We start from the raw sequence: 10,867 nt of genomic DNA, 5'->3' as shown, positions 1-10,867 counted from the left end.
CTGCTATTAAATAGAACTATTGCGACCTAATGTAACCTGACAACATTAATCATGTACCTTGTGTGACGTCCCCAAGCATACAATCAATGACAAATCCTCTAAGCGTACCTAGAAAAACGGAAAATCTCTTGAGAGAGTTTCTTGATGCACATACCTTAGTAATATTAGGCTTGGGTATTTCACGGTTATTGAATCTAAGCTAATGCAAGGGCCACTACCTAAAAGCATTTCAACTGGAGAAAAAAGTTGCCACACGTGCTGCAGGGGCCTCGTAGACAGGCACAGAAAGCATGTTTGTTTAGCATAAAGTGCAGTCACAAATACGATTTCCATTTACATGCATTTCTTGGAAGCGTTCTCCAGTTCGAACTTCCATTCGCTAGAAAAGCAAGTAGTTGTAAAGAGCACCTCAATAGATTGCGAAAACAATCAGCTGACGCATACAGGGGGGGGGGGAGAGGAGGCGTGTGAAACATGTTAAAATAGCGCTGTACAGACGGGACAACAAAGAAAAGACTACACACGACTAGCGCTGCATATCAACTGAACTCTTTCAGCACACACAAAATGATATATACAGAAACAGCGCATGCGCGAATACAGGGGAAGCCACCAGGAAAAAATCAGGGGAAAAAGCAATCAGGGGCAAGTGATTTCTTTTTAAAGGAAGCAGGAAAATAAATGGACTCGGGATATTATTAAGCTCTCATGGGAGCTCACCTGCATTTAACACAGTCCGGAAGCGGAAATAGTTGGGGAAATAGGATAGGAGAGAGAAAAGTAAAGATTAGAAAGGTGAGGAAAGAGTAGAGAAGAGTAGTTCCACTGTGGTCGATTCCGTCGCACACAACACACCACGAACACTGTTGGCTGGCGTAATGCAGCGTCCGGGAGACGAGAAACCTCGAAGGGAACAGTGAAGCGCGGAGGCGAGCATGGTGCGACGAAGAGCGAAGTCTGCGGCGGTCCCGACCGCTTTGGAGACGGGTACTGGGGGGGGCGGGAGCTGGCACTCAACCGCCCACACCAGCAGAGCGAAAGCCAGGCGACGTCCAACGGCCCGCGAGCGCAACGGGCCGCCGAAATGAAGCCCCTCCGAAGCACAGGAGCACGAAAAAACACGTCCGCTCAACTCCGAAGCGACGACCGAACTCCCCTGACGCACCCGCAAAAGCTACCTCTCCGAGCGTACGAAGTACCCGCTAATCTAGGCGCTACCCTTCTCAGTTGCGGAGAATGCAAAACTGCATCTAACGCGGCAGCATGGCACAAAAGTTCGCTACCTACCACAGGAAAAACCTAACACAACGTTTGTGCACAGCGAAGTTTTCACGGCGCACTCACAGCTGCTCACAGCAACGGTGGCTGCCATGATGGAATGCGTTGGTTACTAGGTGAATACCGACTACTGCCGCCAACTCTAGTAGTCAAAAAGGCAGCGGGCAACGCTGTGAGGGTGGCATCATGTCAGCGCCCGGGTGTAGCACGGTTTCAATGCACGGGCTGGCCGGGCAGCTTTTGCTCTAGAGTCAGAAGTATTAACTCTATGCGTAATCCATACGACTTGCAGGCGCGCCCCCCCGCAGAAATGCTCTGCATTTGATCGTGCCCCTCGCGAGGGGGATGTTTTTTGTGTATACTTTGTAGCGCACGTGGCGAAAAAATGATATATATATATATATATATATATATATATATATATATAGAGAGAGAGAGAGAGAGAGAGAGGAGAGAGAGAGAGAGAACACTTCGTTCGCGCCGGAATGTGGAAAGCAAGAAAGCAATAAACAAGAAGAATCCTCCGGGCGATCGCAGACGGCGACATGGGTTACGGATAGATTGCACAACGTTCCCGGCAATTGGGAATCTTTGTATCCTCTTTCTCGTCATTATCTGGGAAATGCAGCACAGAAATAAGAGACCATTGAGCAGCGGCGTCTGTACAGAGAAAGTAGCTCGTATATATGCGGGAAAAATCGAGGCGCTAAATTCTGTTGTCGTCGCGCGACAAAGCGACAGAATTCTGGTCGCTTTCGTCGCAGTGTGAACGGGCCTTTAGGCGCCCTCAGTGGGCGCTCTACTGATAAGAATGTAGCCTCCACAGTGCTGCATGCAGCTTGTGGTATGAAGTATAGATGCCCTCTACAATTTTTGTGGATGTTAATGTCATTTTTTTAATGACGCACATGTAAATTTACACGGACAGGTATCACGTGTAGCCACGGCAGGGCTAGGGCAGTGGCAAATGCGCGCGCGCCGCCGCTCTACCCCGCCCGTGCTGTAGGTCAACCGGCGAGGGTTGGTCCGCAGCGCCAAGAACTAGCGGCGGTGAAAGGTGGGAACTATAACCGAAGCGCAGGCCGTATGAAAGTGCGCGCCCGCCGCTCCTCCAGCCCGGCCGTTCTGGCTTATGCTAGAAAGTGTCACATAACGGCTCTGTCGTCTCGGTCGGTCGGCGCTCCCGCGATAACCTTCAACTTGATAGCGACTGTACGTTAGCCCGGACGGCTTTGCAGTGCATCACAGCCATAATAAATAATAGCAGTAACAGTTGGCCAAGCTAGCAATGGCTAGCTAGTATAATACAACGCAGCCTGCGGCTCACGTAATTCAGGGCACCGACAGCGCACAACCCCTGCTTCGCCTACGGACCGCCGACCGGCCGGCCACTTCCTCAGCTCACCGCCGTCGTTTGTGGCACGTAAACGCTACGTTTGACGATGGGCGCGTACCTCTGGCATCCCTCAGCACTAGATAAAACGGCACAACCAGCCTAAAATATCATTACGTCGGGCAAAAAAATGGTGTCTTACGCCTTTCCGGGGCGTTTCCAAAGCGCTTATCCTAAAGACGCAGAACTAGCTATACCTGAGTCCCTGATGCTACGCAGTGCTCGCAGCGTTTGCAGTACAAGGAAACGTAAATATGATACGCCACACCAGCACTTTAAAAAAGAAAGTCTCACCTTTCGTTCAGGATGCAAAACTGATGTCGCAAAGAAAGCGCTAGGCGTTTCCTCTTCCATAACAGAGGTTAGCACGAGGCTGCAGAAACGCACGTGCAAACGCTGCCGAAAGAGCCAAATGGCGGCTTGCGCTTGCGGCTTGGCCAGGCTTGGCACAAAGAAGCCACAAAAATTTACATTCACAGCCATTCAACTTATTACACAAATAAAAGTGTGTAGTCTAATGTGTAACAAAATTTTAAAAGTATAATATTGTGTGTCAGCTTAATTTTAAATATATAGTTTTTTACCTCTTCCCCCGACTGCCGGATGGTGCAGGAGTCAGGCCACTCGGCCGCGATAAGCCCGTGTGTCCACTCTTCTCATTTTTTATTTTTCTATTTTTCTATGTGACGGGAGCGAGGCTGCGCGTCCCACTGCTATATGTTGGCCTCTCCTCGCTCGCATGCTTGCCTTGTCGCCACGCCGCCAGAGCGCTGAAAACAATTGTTAGCGATGCGGCGCGAAATAATATCTCCGGCGACTCTGTGCTCGGCTCACACAAGCGCCTGCTCCCCGTGTGTGCCGGCGTCACATTGCCGACATAGCTTTGCATGTGGAAGGCAGTAACTTGATCAAATAACGATGGACAGCTGGGTCACGCCCAAATCATGCTCAGTAATGCCTGCTCCGCAGATTTCTACAAGCACTGAGGTGCCTTTCAAAAAAAAAAGAAAAATCGGGCCGCCAAAATTGATTGTGCAAGGGCAACTGGCCTATAGACAGGTTGGACCTGCGTATCTTCTTATTTTTTGTGAATATTAGAATTCTGCCAGTGAGTTTCCAAGCCCACACAATGCTTGCAGGTAATGTATATGATTGGATACGAATTCTGGTGGTATATCAACTTGCTAGGAGCACTGAATCCACTAAGTGACTCAGCCATGACTCCGTCGAACAAAGGCGCATTCTTGTTGGCGGCCAGCTCATTGTTTAATTACCGAGCCACTGCAGCACGAACGCAAACCAATGCAGTGCTATCTGAAGTTAGGTGGCATTCATTTATTTTTGTCTCCATTTATGCACGCTCATTTTCTTCAAGAAAGCATGATGAGCTATACAGTATGCCTTGCGAGAGCGTGCACGCGTTTCCCACGCAAGCACTCACTGGCCGCAGCCGCAAGCAATTACACACCGCATTGCTCTCAACGCGACCAAAACCCTCAGCTGCAGCGGCGGTAGCACTGGTAGTACTTGGAGTGCTTGCAGGGCTCTTGCGGCATGGCCACAAGGCAAGCATGCGAGCGAGGAGAGGGAAACATATCGCAGTGGGACACGCAGCCTCGCTCCCGTCACCACAACTCCGCATGTCCGTGCGTTTTCCACGGCCGCTGCCAGTTGACGGCACCGGTGTCTTAGGCCATGCGCTCCGCGGTTCGTATTTGAATTGTCCTTGACTGTACAACACTAAGAGAGTCCGTGTACACAACACACTTTGGTATTTGGTGTTGGATAATGTGATGTAAAATCAATAATATTTCAAATGCTTCTGCGGTAAAAATACTGTTACGGACATTCATCGCCTTACAGACCCGAAAGTTCTCTCCGTGCGCAGCACAAGACACAGCAGTGGCAGTCTTTGATGCGTCCTTGTAAAATTCTGCGCTACGGTGCTTGTACTGTAAAAAAAATGTTGCAGAATCGGAATCCTTGGTACCCTGTTTTTATCGAGTTGACTAAACGACATATCACACGACACAGGGTGAAGATTCTAAGGTGGCATAAAATAAATGATGGGTGTCTTGCGTATGTCTATAAAGGGAACCTTGAGCCCAGAAGCTTCCTCTTTTATCTTAAGTAAGAAAGGCAAAGAAATGGACGGACGGTTTAAAAAGAGGTATTGTGTGGATGTATCGTTAAGAGTGGAATTAAAATGATGGTTAGTCACAGCCATGACTTTTCAGGCATACAGCAAGTACATGTATGTCCTCTGGTGGAGCATGGACAACTTATTGCACGCTACGTAGAGGCTGTGGACTGGACTAGTGCGAAAAGCGCCCCACACAAGGCGAAGCCGTAGATGCAGCACTGGGTCGAGCATTTTCAGTGCCGTTTTTGTTGCAGCCCCATAAACGACACTTCCAAATTCCAATCGAGACCCCACTAGGCTGGTAAAAATACGTAAGAGGAGTTGCTTGTTCATTCCGTAGGACTCTTCTGACAAGATTTAAAGAATGTTGATAGCCTTTAGACATTTACATTTCAGTTGTTTACTGTGAGGGATGAACGTTAGTTTTCACCCAACACCACACATAAAAATTTGTGTTCCTTCCCCATAGGACTCGAATCGCCAGTAAGGGCAATGTCTGGGTCTGGATGTATTCCACGCTTCCTGGAGAACACAATACAAGATCTTTTTTCTTGGTTAAGATTAAAACCATTCACGTCTGCCCAGCTGACTAGTTTCTTCACACCAAGCTGGACTTGATGTTCACATATGAACATATAGCATGATTAAAAGGTACCTGGACGTCGTCTGCATACAATGAATAAGAAATTGTAGGTGGCATCTTAAGTATGAACAGAGTGCAGCTCAGAACTCCACCTTGCGGAACACCGTTTTCTTGCACATGAACCCGTGAGAGTGCGCTACCAACTCTCACACGAAATGTTCTTTGGGACAAATAACTACTTGCCTGGGACACCAATTGACTTCAGGTCACTGAAGCTCCCGTAGCGCCAAGCGGTGTCATAGGCCTTCTCAAGGTCTAAAAACACCATTGCACAAAACTGTTTAGGAATAAAAGCATCTTTTATGTAATGCTCAAGCCGAACGAGTTGATCGATAGTTGGCCACCCTGCCCTGAAGCCTGCCTGACAGCTGTAAGAAGACCATTGTATTGAGGAAAGTACACGAGTCTCCTGTATATCATCTTATTGAGGAGCTTGCACAGGCAGCTTGTCAAAGCAATGGACTGATAACTGGCAGGAGAGGAAGGGTCACGCCCTTCCTTCAGTAAAGCCACTACTATGGCCTCCCTCCAAGAGCGTGGATTGTGCCCCGAAATCTATATTTTATTGTATAGATGTAAAAGTGTTTCAAGGGTGTCTGAGTGTATGGATTGTAGGGTTTAACGGGCCGGCGCAACGCAGGCGATGAGGCGCGCCGTAGTGGAGGGTTTCGGATTAATTTTGACCACCTGGGGATCTTTAATGTGCGCCGAAATCTCGTACACACGTGCGTTTTTTGCTTTTCGCCTCCATGTGTCTGAGTGTAGGTGTTGTATCATGGTGTATGTAGTTTTGTCTGCACCTGGAGCTGAACGCTTTATGTGGTCAGAGCATCCTTCAGATCATGAATAAAAAAAGAAGAATTGTATGAAGTGTGCCACGTGTTGCTTTCACGCAGGGACTTCTTTTCTGCAGATATTTTGTGTTTCATGAAAGTGTTTGTGCAGTTTGTTTAACTGGACACGTGTTCGATGTGTTGGGCGAGTGTGTTAGCCTGGTCTTCGAATGTGTCCCCTGTTGTGCTAACAAGGGGAGGCTGTGTGTCTGTTGCCCTGTGATCTGACGTATATGTGTCCAGACTCTGTGTGTGTGCATGTATGAGGTTATGGATGTCAAAAAGGTGCGCCAACTCTCTTGTTTTTCCCCATGGCGCACACGTTTTCCAAACGCATTTACCGTTTCAACAAAACCAGGTTACCCGACGTGGGGTACGGACGAAGGATACCGCACGCCTTGTCCTCGGCCTCTAGCGCCCGCCTACATTCCTCATTCCACCACGGCCTCCTCTGGTTGCGCGGGGCACCAGAAGCGTGTGAATGGACTTTTGGGCAGCGCCCAGGATGTTCGCCGTGAGCAGTTGGGAAGCTTCTTGAATGTGTACGTGTCTTATGGTTGTGTAGTGTAGTTTGGATGTCTCTGTAATTGTATTCCAGTTAGCTCTTGTTTCATTGAACCTGTTCTGAGAAGTTGGCTACGTGGGCCTTTACCTATATATGTTAGTGAGGTGAGGAAGTGGTTACTGCCATATGGTTCAGTGCCCACACCCCATTCTAGAACAGGAAAGAGAACTGCAGAATCAATTGCTAAGTCAAGATATGAGTTTATGTTGTGTCCTATGTTATGGTATGTAGGCTGTTTTTTGTTGAAAAGGGATGCTCCAGAGGTTGTTAGAAAATTCTCTATCAGGTGATGGCGGGCATCCGTGCGAGAAGAGTCCCAAAGAGAACTGCGCGCATTAAGGTCTACTGTGAGGGTGTACGGCTCGGGCATCTGGTCAACCAGCGCCTCGAAGTCAGAGCTCGAAAGTGCAATACCATGACGAATGTAAATGAAATATACCGTTATCCACCAATAAATATTATTGTTCAAATTGCTACAGCCTCAAGGCCAGTGTTCAAGTTGGTAGGGTGGCATGCTAATGATTTCCGGGCGATTATGGCCACAGCGCCCGAAGAGTGTGCGGAGCCAATCCTATCCTTTCAGAATACAATGTAGCTCATTAAGAAATTTGTGTGATTGCAATTTAAATGTGTTCATTGGACACACATTACACTTGGCTGATTAGCATGTAGAATGGCGTACATATCGTCAAGATTATTCAGAAGGCCTCAGCAGTTCCACTCAAAATACTTTCTCTTCGCAATATTAAGTGTTCAGAGCGACGGGAGTGTGTTGTTTATGTATTGTCTTTCGGGGGTTGAGCTCTCGGAGAAGGTTTTTTCGGCATCTCTGGAGGTTTGAATGAAGGGACTCTCTCCTTCCTATGCGAAGCACACAGGAAAGGTCCCACAACCATCTCGTCATCAGGATTGTGTGGAGTACCCGACAGACCAGACCCCCTGTACTTGGCACCCTATCCGGTGCCCTTTGTTCGAGCCGCGACCGCCGAGGGCGTCAGGAGTGCCCCGGGTGGCATAGGTGGTGCGGATGACATAGGAACTGCCGCGTGTGCCTTGAGGAGATTCAGAAATATGCACAAATGTCGGCAAACGTTGCAAAAGCGTTTATTATGTCGCTTACCGCAGATGCATCCTTCCAGCAAAGTTTGCAAATGCAAAGAGCATTGCGTGTACACTGCTAAAGAATATTGTGCGTGAATCAGGGCCTGCACTCCAGGAAATGAACCACTCGTGACAGCGGCTGAGGATGATGCGACTATGATGTGCCTGGTAGATACTTCCTTATCATATCGTCTTATGGATATCCGCCTGACTTCCGTCACACCCTTATTTCTCAGGCCTTTTCAAAGATCGGCTTCGGTCTCGTTTGCCAGATCTGGCTCCGAAATTACGCCCTGCGAGCTGTTGAGGCTGCGGTGGGGCTTGACCTTGATGCCCAGATCGGCAATACGGGTCTAGCTCAGGAGATTTGTGGCCTGTTGCGGGGTGGTGACTTCTACCAGCAGCTCTCCTGTTCTTTGCTTTTTGGCTTTGTAGTGTTCTCCAATTATTCCTACAATGAATTTTGAAATCAGAAATACGGGCATTGAGGCAAACGGCTTCTCTTCTTCAAGGGATTCGATAATAAAGAATCGGGGATAATTATCAGGTTTCGGGAGAGTGAAAGTTGGAACGGGTGGGTACGCAACGTCGGTGCGGCGCCTTTTCCGGAACCGGTCAGGTTTACGGGGTTGGGGGGGGTTGATTTATCCATGAGGCATTATAAAAAAGCTCGGGACGGGGGTACTTCCTTCTCAAACCTTACACTGATAGCTTGAGAGGTCCCAGAGCTCCCTGCCTTGTAAACAGACAGAGAGCCCATCCGCTGCAGCTTCACCTGGGCTCCGACGGCCACCGTTTGAGGTTTCCACCCTTCACCTTAGGTCCCATCACCACGGTAGGTCACAGCTTATGTCTGGGGGCTCGGGGTCCGCTGTGTCGTCAATACCGTCACCAGATTACTCAAGGTGCCCCGTGCGGGGTGATGAAATAGAGACGTTTGTAGAATTAAAATCAATTTTCTCGCCTTCAGAGCGCTCGTGCGCCTTCTCCTCGGAAATTTTTGCGTCCTTTCCTTTATCTGTTGTTTCGTGTTCTGATTTCAGCAGCACTAGCGGCCGTTGTGTTCGTTTTGTGCTTGCTTTCATCTAGCGCATGCTGGAGCCCTCGTAAGCCATTTTGAACGTATCGCTTTTTGTTCCTGAGGAACCTATTTTTTGGCTTCGTTATCGTAAAAACAAAATGAAGGAGCATTGCCAATAAATAGACGCGGGGACAGCCGGTAACTTACATATATTTTGCCTTAAATGTACCTGCAGTAATTCTCACGCTACATAATGCGGAAAAATATATGACATGCGCCAGCGATTCCAGGAGTTTCCAATGGTTTTGCGTCTTGTTCTTCTTACCTTTTGTTAAAGTGTCCTAGGATCCTCTGGGAGGAAGACTGAATCGAGGGACAAGTTGGTATCTTTTCGAAACCTCTATTTACGTGCATGACGCCGCGTGTCTGAGGTGGCTAATAGCGTGACGGAGGACGGGTTACGGCGACAAGCCGGGCTCCTAAAGTGTTCGTCACTTCAAAGGCTTTATTTAACCATTTAAATACTAACACACCGGTGACGATTGCAACTTCGCTGTTTAACCGGCTGTACTGATTCCATGGTCTTTTATTTATTTCTGAAAGCCTGTCTTTTACTACGACTATGTGCGTTTTATTGGCGCAAGGGCGTCTGAGGCCAAAGAGCGCCAAGACAATGTTTGTTCACGTTTATTGCTAAAACACCATGGCGATGATGGTGATGCACTTGATAAAAAATAGTGTATAGATGGGTGTAAAGGGCCCTTACTCTAAAAGGGGAGGATGATTAAGATGAGAGGTAACAATGATGATGTTTAAGTGTGACAGTGCTGGGGGCATCATAACATGACCCTAGCTCCAGCGATGGCAGTGACGTCCCTGAAACCTGTTATGAAACGCTCCGAACCACCCTCACTGTCATCGGGTGGCCCTGATGTCACACATGGTATGAGATGAGTGCTAAAAATCCAATGTCAGCGAGGTAGGCTAAAAGGCGTTCACTTCTGATCGGGGGTTGATCGGATAAAAACAAAGATGGGTGTAAGGGTATCGTGTAGGTGTATAGTTCGGGGAAGTGTCGTTTCCTTGCTTCATGGTATGCCAAACATTCAGTCAATACGTGGAGAACTGTAAGTCGTCGTCCGCACTTCTCACAAGCAGGTGGTGCTGTTCCGCTTAAAAGGTATGAGTGAGTAGCATGTGTGTGACCTATCCTTAATCTACATATTGATATTTCTGTGAACCTGCTCCGTTTGTCTGTGTTGTATTTCCCTATTTGTGGTTTTATAATGTGTAGTTTGTTTTCGATTTGTGCGTCCCACTGTAACTGCCAGCGCCTCCGAATCCTACTCCGAACTGATTGCTTCATGTCTAGGTAGGGAACATGCGGAATATCTACAACACTGCGGAGAGCCGCCACAGCGGCATTCTGGTCAGCAATTTCATTGCCCGAAATGCCGCTGTGTCCAGGTACCCAGCAAACTATTACAGAGAGTTTTAGAGCGTAGGCAGCCATTATGGACTTTATAAGTCGATTTAAAATGAAGTTCTTTGTTGGTTTTCCTGAATGAAGAGCTAGTACTACGCTTAGGGAGTCTGTAAAAATAATGGAACTGTGTATTCTGCTTTCTGTAATGTGTTCCACAGTTGTTAAAATGCCGTGTGCCTCTGCTGTGAAAATATTGGTACTTTTGTTCATTGTCTTTGTGATAGCAAAGTTTGGGCCATGTGCAGCGCATGACACAGAATTAGCAGACTTGGAGGCATCTGTGTAAAACGTTGTGTAGGGATATTTATGCCGTAGGTGTAGGAAATGCTGTAAGACGAGTTCTCTTGGGGAATTTTTTTTTAATGGCTCGAAAAGATAAATCACAAGAAACCGGGAACATTTCC

The sequence above is a fragment of the Haemaphysalis longicornis genome, unplaced genomic scaffold (assembly GCF_048455015.1).
Source record: "Haemaphysalis longicornis isolate Haplotype H1 unplaced genomic scaffold, Haemaphysalis longicornis Haplotype H1 scaffold_12, whole genome shotgun sequence".
NCBI lineage: Eukaryota > Metazoa > Arthropoda > Arachnida > Ixodida > Ixodidae > Haemaphysalis > Haemaphysalis longicornis.
This window is presented reverse-complemented; position numbering follows the sequence as displayed.